The following is a 12325-nucleotide window of genomic DNA, read 5'->3' as shown; positions in this document are numbered from 1 at the left end:
GGAGAATTTCCATTTCTCCTTCCTGGGGAAGTGCTGGTATGCCCAGCCTATGCACCTACAATTATGATGGTAGGAGTAGCAACAGCCCAATTGCTGGTATCCACAAAGTATTAAAAGAACCAGAGGAAGGTCTGCAGTGTGTTGTGTGCCTCCTCTATGTAGGATTTATGAAAATATGTGGACAAAAATCAGTTAGGATGAGAAGTCAAGAGTGGATTGTGAAGTGCCATAGTAGAGTGCCAACCTCATCAGGGTCACTAAACTATGAATGTACTTGGCACATAGTATGTGCTTAAGAAATGCTTCCTGAAAACATGATGAAGAATAGACCTGATAGAATTTAGCAAAATTTAAACTTTTTGACAATTAAGAAAGGCAAAATTAAGTAAGCTCCCTGTCATTGAAAATCTTAGAAAAAGGATTTGGAGGAATAGTTGTTGAGGATATTGTAGGGAGATTTTTATACTTTAGGTAGTGGGTTGAACTCGATTACCTCTAATATCTGTTCCAACTCTAAAATTCTGTGGTCTTCAATAAGTAGGGGGAATTTCTTTGACTGGCACTGGTTCTCCAACTGTCTCAGCCATTTCAAGAGCTTCATTGGTTAAGATCTTCTTCCTCCATGAGGTCAGTGGTAAGAATGGGGGAAGGAGATCATTCCAAGTATGGGGAAGAGTTAGAGAAAATACCCAGAGCTCAGAAATGGAGAGTCTTGTTTGTGTAGCAGCCAAGAGGCCAGTATCACTGGATTCAAGAGTATTTGTTAGGAAGTAAGGTATAAGAAGACTGAAAAGGTAGGTAGGTTCAACACATATATATCAACATATGAAAAACACAATAGAGGATTATGTATGAAACTATATTTCTGTTTATGATTCTTTTGAAGGAAATATCTCTTTCCATATATTTAAACATACATACATACATACATATATGCATATCATATAGACATTTACATACATGTATATATGTGTGCATAAATATATAATTTAATCAAGTAATAACTTTTTTCTTAAAAAATATCTTCCTCCTTGAGGCGGAGGACCATGTGTTATGCTTGTATCCCCTAGATAGCAGATATTGATAGAAGGTTTGATTCATTTGACTAACAGATAGTTATAAAATATTGAATTCAGTACTACAATCAGTTACTAAGTGCGTGCTATAGCTAAGACACATTAAGAGGTGTTTGACAGGATACCAATCTACAGGGTTCTTGATCTCAAGGAACTTTCAGTGTAGTAAGTGGAGACATATAAAAGTATTCTCCACCTTTATTCCTATGATTTCCCATAGTCACTGTGCAATCTTCTGATCCAAGATAGTGAGTTCAACTCATTGACTTAATGAGTCAGAACCCTACATTATTTCTCTTTTTATCGTAAATTAGGGTATAGGTTTGCAAACTGACATGTATATGGTCCAAGTTTAATCTTGGGCACTTCTCATATATCATTCCTTTTGGCTCATGCACCCAATGAGACTTTATTTCATGTTTAGGTCTCCAAAACACAAAAGAAAAAAAAGAAACAGTCTCACGTGTAATCACCCTGGCTAACAATACATAGACTACAGGACAGGCGCTATTTAACTTGACCAAAAATGGAAGAGCTTTATACTTGAGCCTGCAAATAATAAAAAGACCTCCTTCCCCTCTAGAGTTGGCTTTCATCTCTCCCTGAGATACTCAAAGGGAGCCAGATCTGAGTCATGGGTTTCATACTGGGGACTTGTCTGGATTGTTACTGATTTGGATTTTTTGTTTTATTTCAGTTTAGGCTACTAGCATTAGTAGCCTTGTTGTGGTGGGGTATTCAATTGTTTTTCTTGGGCCGGGCATTTCTACATTAGCCTTGCTTGATTTTTAGATAGTTCATTACAGGTAAGCACCAAGGCAAGGTTAACATTGCACAATTATGTGTTGGATGTGAGTGTAAGTACTAGAGCTACCCTGTTAGGGGAGATATGGATTCTTTCAAAGGACTGCTGTTTGGAGCAGTTCCTAAAGAATATACAAGGGGTATCCTTAAAAGGATTTCACTGTAGGCTCTTTGAGGAGCAAGGGCTCTAAGATGCTAGGAAAGGTCTGCAGGAGAGAAGACAATGAAGCTACTTTGAGTAAGTGAGCTGCCTGATGGGGTGTTGCCATTTTAGGTCCCCAGAGAAACACCCAGAATTGGGGCTATCGGTAAGCGTGCCCGGAGGAATATTGCAAATTTTGAACTAGGGGAGAATATATATATACACACATAAATACGCACATACATACACATGTGTATACACACACACAGAGGCAAGGCCTTTCTCCACATATCCCTTAACAAGGTTTACTTCTGGTCAAGATGAATTCTTTGTTAACAAGTATAACACTTGGGACTTGGTATCTCTCTGATAAGGAGAGATATAGTGGCCTTGCCCAGGGTACTCGTTGGCTCACTGACACAACATCAAGGATGATTGGCCAAGCTATGTCCTTGCATTTGGCTTTTTCAAGGAAAGTCAGATAATAATGAAACATTCTTCCCACCTCATGACACAGAAATAGCCTCTAGGAGCAGAATGAGATTCATCCTCATGCATGGCCAATGTGTTGATTTGTTACAAATAATAGCTTCTAGAGGCGGGGATGGTAGGAAGATGACTAGTAGCAGATACACCAAAAAAAAAAAAAAGAGCATTAGGAAAAAAAATGCATGGAAGAAAATGAAAATCAAATCACTTAGGGCCCCTTGGTAGCACAGATTGCTGATTGTTCTATCTGGGACAGCTAGTTTGTCCAGTGGATAGAGTGCTGGGCCTTGAGTCTGGGAGACCTGAGCTTACATCCTGCGTCTGATGCTTACTAGCTGCGTGACCTTGGACAGGTTTGTCTCAGTTTCCTCTTCTGTAAAATGAGGAAAACAAGAGCACCTACTTCCCAGGTCATTATGAGGATGAAATTGATAACACAATGCCTGGCACAGAGTAAGTGCTATGTAAATGGTAGCTATTATTATATATACATATATATATATTGTATATTATCATCAGTATTATTATTAAATAAAATTTTTGTTGGTGGGATTCCTCCCAACTGCCATGGGATGGAGCCCAGAATACTTTAAGGAATTTGGAGGGTTTACTGAAGTAATCCTAATTTGGGTTTCAGAGAAGCAGAGACTTGGAAGTAAAGGCTGATGTAGTTCATCCTTGAAATTTCTCTGTCTTCCTTTGTTCAGATAACATGCTATTTCAAAGCATCCAAATAAAAAAAATTAGCTAGACCTTTTCCAAAACCTTTGCCTCAAAGATTATTTTGAGACAGATATTAAAAATGTAAGTCTTTCATGTCCTAGTACAAAAGGGAACACAAACAAATAGAACAGTTTTATTACCCCATTAAATTAAATATATGTACTTTAAAACATATTGTACGTATCAGGGGTCAAAAGTTTCTTATACAAACCTCTTGTTCTTTTTTGTATATCAAAATGTTTGTGTTTGCTGATGACTAAGTTTGTAATAAAAAAGAAAATAAAAAAACCCAACCTGTGGAGATTGAGAGATAGACCAATTGTCTCAGAGACTTTGGATAAGTTGTTCCATTTTTCTGATCATAATATTCCTCAATTCTATAATAAGGGAGTTTGAAATTGATGATCTTTAAGGTCCTTCTTAAGGTCCCACCTCTAAGTCTTTGGTCCTGTGATCCCAGGTGTTTTTATCAACCAGAGCTGAGATGGCCAAAGAGAAACTAGTGAGGTTCACCCAGGCTTCAGGCTGCTGGAGGGAATTTTGTAGTGGCCCATGGGTCCTCGAGGGAACCAGGGGCATCAGGGAACTGGGTGTCCTCTGAGATAGCATCCCACAAAGGCAGAGCTGGAGTGGTGAGTAGCTCTGGGGCCAAGTTGGGAGCCATAGGGACTTGAGTGGGCTGCTCTAGAGCAGTGGAGGAGTCCCTGAATGATGCCAAGTTATGGACTGGTCCTACTAGAAAGAAGATAAGTCCCTTGGCCAAACAGGAGTTAGAGCTAAGCAGCAGTAAGGGACAATACCAAGAGGTTTGAGAAGCACCCAAAGTTGAACAAATTCCATGTAAATCCAAAGCTGTGTTTTTGGGCCAGAGGTCAAAGTCAAACATCTAGAGAACAGACCCTGAAGGACAAAGAGGTAACAGTTAATTTGGCGTCATTCCCTGGCAGTTCTCTCTCTTTACGTTAAGTTCATGGCATGGTTCTTTTCCTCTATGTTCAATGAGTGCAAACAAGAAGAGATCTGTTTTGAACAAGGAGGTAATTAATGTCTTTCACACTGTTCTTTGAAAGTTATTTCATTTTTCAGCAAAATGTCTTGGTGCTAACCTTTGGGTGGGAAAAAGTTGATTCATGATTAGGTTGTAGTTGTCAGTTGAATGTGTTTAGTCTATATGTTTGCAAAAGAGCAAATGGGACCTTTTCTTGAATGGAGCCTCTGTTCCTTCTTTTCTGAATGTGTTGGATCTTTCTTACATATCTGTGAGCAGTACAAGACATGGCAAATAAGCAGACTCAGGAATTTTGTGGTTAAAAAAAAGAGGGAACCATGTACTATGGGTAAGGGTAAATGTCTTTTCTGTCACGTCCCAGAAGTAGGTGGCAGCTTATTAGCCTGGGAGCAGGAAAGGGAATAACAGAAGCCAAGGGTAGACTTCCAAGAAGATACTGAGTTTCCCATGCTGAAGTCTCAAGAAGGAATGTGCTAAATGCCGGGTTAAAGAACATGATGGAGATGCCAGAATTGAGCCAAAAGACCAAACATGATATCCAGGGATGTGGACCATATGAGACAAAGACCCAGACACAAGCTGAGTTCAGCTCCCAGGAGCACCAGCAGATCAGGTAGGGGTGAAAGGTGAAGAAGGCAGGAAAGTAAGTCAAGATGCTAGAGAGTGATTCAGGCTCTTTGCAACTTTACTCACGCAGGTCGCCACCTCTCCTCCTGCTGGAATTTGGGAAGCTGATATTTCCTTGTCCCTACCAGAATCCCTCCCTGTATGATCTCAGAGGTCTCCTAGCTCCTGCTACCTTTCTTTCAGTTTCTTGGGGTAATATCAGTCATATTCAGCAGCATTCTCTTTTCATTTCAAGACAATTCAACACACATGTGAGTACTTTACTCATATAAGGCACTGTTTGAAGTCCTGAGTTGCTTAGGTGGTAAAAATTAGACATAGTTCTAATTTTAATCATCTCTTACTGTGGTTAGAAATCTTTGGAATTGTTACTGAATGTTGTAAAATTATAAGATACGGTTTTGTTTAGTCACTTATGGGGTTGGGGAGGGGGAGCGTTGGGGTGGTTCAATTTCTCTCTATCAGGCAGAGTAACTGGGCCAGCTATGAAGTATAAACTGGGCCCATCTGGTGTCAGCCTTTACAGTTTTTTGAATGGGACCAAGCACTAAGACCTGCCAGAAACTAGGGCTCAGTAGGAAGTATCAGAGGGGACGCCAGACTTGAAAATGGAAAAATAAGTGGTTCTCAGTGGTATGGTGGTGAAGTGGGTGGGGAAAAAGTTGAGGAATAATGATGACAATAGCTGGCATTTATATAGCACTTAAATATTAGCACAGTACTTTATGTGTCTTCTTGCATTTGATTTTCACAACCACTCTATGAGGTGCTACAGATTGTGTCTACATTTTAATGACCTTGAACAAGTAACTGTTGTCTGCCTCAATTTTCTCATTTGTAAAATGGGGACAGTAATAGCATCTCCTTCTCAGGGTTGTGGTGAGATTCACATGACACCCTAAAGTGCTGTAGATGATGTGATGTGTGTGTGTGTGTGTGTGTGTGTGTGTGTGTGTGTGTGTGTGTGTGTTAATGCTACAGTTAACAACGATGATGACAATGATGATGACAACTAGAATAGGCTCTGATGCTCAGAGGATTTTCATGACTTGCCTGCACAGTTAGTAGGTGTCAGAGGTGGAATTTGAACCCAGGTATTTCAATGATTCCAAGACCACTGATTTTTTTTCTCCTTTACTGTGTTGTCTCTCAGGACCCATGTGAGGGGCTGCCAGCTCTGGGATTTTGCAATGTTATGACCATTCAGAGTAATGTTGATTATTCTTGAATCTCCGTATACTATGTTTATGGCAAACTAGAGAGTTTGAATGTTTTGGAAGCGAGATGGCGCAGTGGAGAGAGTCCTAGACTTGGAGTCAGAAAAATTTGTCTGTCAATCCAGCCTTCAGTATTGTCTAGCTGTGTGACCCTGGGCAAGTCCCTTAACCTCCATCTGCCTCAGTTTCATCATCTGTAAAGTGGGAATGATACTAACACCTGCCTTCCAAGGCTTTTGTAGACATCAAATGAGAAAATATCTGTTAAGTGCTTAGCAAAATGCCTGGCACATAGTAGACACTTAGTAGATATTTGTTTCCTTCCTTTTCCCTACACCGGCCCTTCAGAAGAGAGATTGTATACAAATTTAAGGTGGTATTATCTTGGAACTTACTATGTGTGTAGAAGGAAAACAAATAAAATTCCTCTTCCCCTCCCCACCCTATTCTAATGAGTCTGGGACTGTTTACGTTTTCCTAAATGTACCAGATTATCAGAGTGAATGGTGCTGAACTTTTAAGATACATAATCCTCTGCTTTACTTTGACAATGAAAATACACACATAAACATACACATGCATACACATATATCCATAAAAACTTTTTTAAAAAAATCAACTGCTGACTACATTTAAGATTCTCAGTTAATAATGAATTTTAAAGAAAACTTGAAGATTTTGGTTTCTGAGAACTTAACGATCACAAGTGAAAATAATTCTGCAGTGTAGGATAGAAAAAGAGGTGATAATGTTGTCACCTGGCAGCCCACACCAGACTATTTTTAGTATAAATTTTACTTTATTTGAATTGAAAGCAAGTAAGAACTTGTTCTCCTTTTGGAAATCTGGCTCAACATTGATGCTGTGGGGGTTCCCCCCCAGAGGGTTTTTTTTCCTTCTTACTCCTTATAAGGACTTGCACTGGAGTAGTTTGGCTTCATTAAACAAGAGCCATTAATAATGACTAATGTAAAAATTCCACTCTTGGAGTCTTTGACCAGGGGCCTAGAATGCTTTGCCCCTTGCTGGTTGATATTCTGCCTGGGGCTGCCATGATCGAAATGACAGAGTTGTTAGTGAATCCTAGTTATGTTCCTGCTACAGCCTGGGAATTTCCTTTTAAAGTTTTAAAAGACTGCACCAATGTAGATAAGGAATGTAGCTCTGTGACTGCAAAATTCTCTCTCTGTCTCTCTCTGTCTCTGTCTCTCTCTCTTTCTCTCTATCTCTCTCTCTCCCTGCGCATATATATATGTATGTATGCATGTATATACCCTCTTCCTGTATTGATCTCTCTATCTCCTCTCCCTCACCCTCTTCCCCCTCTCCTTTTCCCATCCCTCTCTCTCTCTCTTTCTCTCTCTCTCTCTCTCTCTCTCTCTCTGTCCATCCATCCATCTATCCTCTCCCTCTTCCCTCTCCCATGGCCAGTGTGTATTTGGACTCTTATAGTCCACGCAATAACATAAGACTCTATTCATGTACAAATATGGCACAGGGGAACAAGGGCAAAGAAGGCCACCTGGGTAACCAGTTTTTCTAGAGCTATGTTGTTCTGCCACACAGAGACCTCCTGTCTTTCCATTCGCATCCTGTGGAGAATACAACCAGCTTAAGCAGTATGAAGGCCACTTCTGAAACACTATTTACCCAGCTACTTAGGTACCATCAGCTTATAAAAGCCTGTAAGGACAGCCCCCACCTCAGGGATTAATAATAGCCACTAACTTTCTGATCCCTATTTGAATTGCCAACCTTCTTAACTGCAGCAATAATAACATTGGAGGGTGTGTGTGAGGGGGAGGCATTTGGGAAACTACAAGATACAAAAACATAGGGAAAATCTATGGTATCATGCATCCGGAGAACTTGCAGTGTGGGAATTCTCTCCTCCAAAGTAGGTGGCAATTTATCCAAGACACAGTAGATAAGTCTCAAGGAGTTTCCTGAAGCATATAGTGGGTTAGTGACTTATCTAGGGTCCCATGGTTAGTAGGTATGGGAAACAGGATTTGAACTTGACCTTCCTGACTCCGATCTCAGAACTTTATCTATTATGCTAGGCTGCTTCTCTAATGACAAAATGATGTAATAATATCACACCTACACAACTCTTTACAATTACAAATCACTTTTCAAATATTTTTTGATTCTCACAACAAACCTAAGAGGCAGGAAGCATAAGTATGATTATCCCCATATTAAAAATGAGGAAACAGGCCAAGAAAGGTTAAGTTGCTTGTCTGAGTGAAGTCTCTTGGCCAAGTTAGCCTGATTAAAGTTTAAGTTTAAGGCAGTAGAGAAAGTTGAGAGAGAGATTAATTTAATTAATGTAAATTCCATTATTAGAGTTTTAGAAAGTCAACCTAGGCTAGTGAAGGGTTCAACAAAATATGAAATTCAGCCCTCAGCCTGTTTTTTGTGTTGGCCTTCAGCTAAGAATGGTTTTCATATTTAAAAACAATACAATAAAGCTTATTTGAAAATGTAAAAACTATGTTTAAGTCAAGGGTCATACATAAGCAGGCAACAGGCAGGAGCTAGAGATCCCTGAATAATGAGGAATTGTTGGAAATTTTAGGAGGAAGTTGGCATGGTGCTGTATTTTGAGTTAGGAAGGACTAGGTTGAATACCACTTCTGATATTTAAAATTGTGAGTATGGTTAGGTTCCTTAAATTTTTTGATCCCCAGTTTCCTCATGTGTAAAAATGGGAATAATGCTACCTATAGTGCCTACCTCAAAGATTTGTTGCAAGGTTTAAAGGAGAGGGATCACAGGATCTCAGAACTAGACTAAAAGCAACCTCAGAATATATCTAATCCAATACTTTCATTTTTCAGATAAGTAAATTGAGGCCCAAAGAGGTAGGGAGTGAGTAGTAGGCAGATCCAGGATTCAAACCCAGTTCCTCCAACTCCAAATCCTCTTTACTGTGAACTATGGTGCCTAAGTCAGAGTTCTGTCAGTTCCCATCAAACTGAAAAGGCTTTGAGTATGTACTAGAACTGGAATATATTTGAGCTGTCTGAGGACCAGGTGAGCTAAGTTCAGAGAGCATCAGTAGCAATCTGGCCATGGACTGGTGAACTTTTTCATGAAAGCAACATTTAAAGACCATCTTCTGTGTCACCAGAGGGCGTGACCCATAGATGAATAAAATTTCAGATCCTTGAACTATGGCCATATTTCAAAATAACTCCCAAATTATGTGCTGGTGGAATGGGAAAGGTAGTGATACTGTTCACTGAAAAAGAAAGATGATGAATAACTGAGGGAAAAGTGACATTTATTCTTATCTACATACAATTGTAGGTGCTAAGTAGACTTTCAGGTAGAAATGACTCTTTTTGACTTGGAAGAGATTGGACCAGAGATTTATAGAGGCAGGAGAAGTCATGGAGAATAGAAGAAATCAAGAATGGGTAACCAGGACAGAGCATTCATACACTAGATAGGTGGACAGAGAAGAAGGCTCCTTGAGGGCAGGGTTTGGGTTTTTGGGGAGAGGAGTCTTTGTGTCTCCAGTGCAGAGCATGGTGTAGCTTGCCCAGGGGTCACAAAGCTAATAAGTGTCTGAGGCAGTGTTTGAACTCTGGTCTTCCTGATTTTAAATCCAACACTGTCCATTGCCACTAACTGCCAGGCTTTGAGAATGTCTGGGAAAGAAAAGGGACAAGTTAGTGGTTTTGTATTCAACATACAGGTCAAGAAGGATTAGGACAGTGAAGAAACTATAGGACTTGGCCACGTGCATTGGAAATCTTTCTGAGAGAGATGTGAGTTGATTGGTTACAAAGGAAACCAAATTGGAGGGGATCCAGAATGGAACTGGAGGAAGCAGAGGATGACTCTTTTAGATGTGTTTTCCTGTGTTTCCTTCCCAAGAAAAATCAGCCTTTTCACAACCTGTTGCTTTTGTGAAGGGCTATAAGCTCTTTATTTGTCTCCTTAGTTGAGTAATCTGATTCCAAAATGCAGTCAATGAAGCTCTCAGTTTATCCGAGCTGCCCATTAAAGTAAATGTCAGTGGCTTTCTTTGTGTTTATCTTTCCAGCTTTCAATTTAGTATGAGTGCTCTTGTTCCCTGAATTGATTTTGAGGCCTGTTCAATTATGTATCTAGAAATGTGCCTCTTCTATTTCTTCAAAGGCACAGCAATGAAAGTTGGAAGGAGAATGACTGCTAAATGTGCTTCGTCTCCAGAAAAGTACAACAAAGGCAGTCTATCAGTTTTTGCTGGGTATGTCTTAACTCTGTCTTTTGCAGCAGCCATAACTAGGGCGGGGTGATCAGAGCTTGGTAATCAGGGCTTTGTCCTCAGGTGATGAATTCTGAGAATGACACTTGGGGTTCTGCCCACAGTGGAAGTTCTGGCACCTAGTTAGCTTGGCTATTTATTCATACTGTTTTCAAACTTTTGTGACTAGCTATAACAGCTATATCATCAGCCCTCTGATAATATAGTGACCTCAGTACAGCTGTAGGGGCCATTAATCAGGGTCCAGATCGCTATTAAGAATGAGGCCCATGAAGTCAAGGGTTTGTAATTCTAAGTGAAAGTAGCAAAACAGAAGTCAAGAAAAGTGAAGGTCAGGTTATGAAGGAAAGGTCTAGAACCCAGAGGGAGGTTGAAGGAGAAGGAAGAAGGCAAAGGAGTGGGTGTGAGGCATCATGGGTTCAACTAGTGAGGAAGGCTAGGAAGCACTAGGCCCAGGAGAAGGCCCTGGGGAGGCCTTGAGATTGCAGCTGCACCTGGCCCTGCCTCCACAGTCTGGCTTCGGCTCAGATAATCCTTATTCAGCCGGCCAGCCTGCCTGCCTCTCGGTACTGAGGTCCCTGTGCTGGAAAAGATATATAAAAACAAGTTGTTAAATCATACTAACTCAGGAATACAGTGAAAAGACCCTGTTTACACCATCACTATTTATACTTTCCCACAATTTATGGCTTTACTCCTAAGCTACAATATTTCTTTTGGTAATGTCTTAAATCTCCCAATTTGGCTAACCTCAGTTTGCATTCCTTCTTTAGAAATGGTGGCAAAAGCTAAAAGTGGGAACTTTTGCACTTGGGGTGGATGGAGCTCACCTGGCATGAGGCCCCTTGGGAGAGGAAGCACGCCCAGGAAACAGCAAGGTTTCTTTGCTACTGAAGGAAGGTCAGGCTGACTGTTACTGGGAAGAAAGGGCATCTCAGGATAAGGACACCTTTCTCAGAGGGTGGGCCCTAGGAGGAGGACCTTACCTGAGGTGTAGCTGGAGGCAGGAAGAGGGAGTATGAGCTGGGGAAGTGAAGGGTAGGTCTTGCTTGCTTTGACACTGACCCCGGACAAGAATAGAGGTGTCAAACTTTCATCCTGCAGCCAAATGCATCCCACAACTCCCAAAGGTGGCCAGAAGCAGATTAAAATGTAATTGGAAAATATTTGACAAAATAAATAAAAATATAGTACGACATAGATAATGTTAATTTGTGGTTTTCTAAGTTAATAGGCAGCCCTCAGCCATCAGTTTCTCTTTGAATTCAGCATCACTGCAGGGAAAGGAAGGGCTTAAGCCAGGGCAGGGAAACCTGGGGCCTTGAGCCCACATGTGGTTTAAGCAGTCTTTTTTTGAAGATTGTCAATGTCTCTTTGAAAGCTGTGATTTTTGTAGGATAGCAGTGGTTAGTATCAACAAGAGACACAAGTCAGACTTTAATATCCTTGGAGTTCTTTACAAGTCACTTCACACCCATCCTAAGAATAAGTACTCCCAGACTTCTGACTAATCTCCTCCCATTTCCCTCCCTAGAAATTTCTATTTCATCATAGTTGGACACAAATGGTAGCTCCTCCAAATACCCCAGATCTAGGATCTTGTGTGGAGACAGTGTAATGTTATTTTTTCCCATTTGGAATTTTAGTGATTTAGTGTTTGCTGAGTGGGTCATAGATTTAGAGCAAAAAAGGATTTTAGAAGTCATTGAGCCCAACCCCCTCATTTCATAGATGAGAAATTTGAGGTTCAGAAGACTTGCTTTTGAAGCATCGGAGGTAGGATTTGTACCCAGGTCTTCTGACTCCAACTTTAACACTATGCCACTGCTGCCTCTCAGACATTCTATAAAGCAGGAGTTCTTAACCTTTTTTTTTTGCCTTAGACCCCTGTGGCAAGTCTGTAAGACCCCGTATCAGAATGTTTTTAAATGCATAAGATAAAATTCATAGAATTACAAAGGTAAATGATTATATCAA

At 40.5% G+C, this 12325-nt stretch overlaps 1 protein-coding gene across 50 annotated transcripts in view; it reads left to right on the top strand.

Moving 5' to 3' along the window:
* SORBS1 (sorbin and SH3 domain containing 1) overlaps positions 1-12325 on the top strand; it is a 296548-nt gene that overhangs the window by 127822 nt on the left and 156401 nt on the right. The window contains exon 4 of one of the 50 annotated variants that reach the window (XM_072625888.1): positions 4941-5121. The exons of the other annotated variants lie outside the window; for them this stretch is intronic. The gene's annotated coding sequence lies outside the window, so the exon portion shown is untranslated. The remainder of the gene's footprint in view (positions 1-4940; positions 5122-12325) is intronic. 50 annotated transcript variants of the gene reach the window in all.

This window comes from Notamacropus eugenii, chromosome 1, assembly GCF_028372415.1.
Source record: "Notamacropus eugenii isolate mMacEug1 chromosome 1, mMacEug1.pri_v2, whole genome shotgun sequence".
In the NCBI taxonomy this organism is placed as follows: Eukaryota; Metazoa; Chordata; class Mammalia; order Diprotodontia; family Macropodidae; genus Notamacropus; species Notamacropus eugenii.
This window is presented reverse-complemented; position numbering and strand designations above follow the sequence as displayed.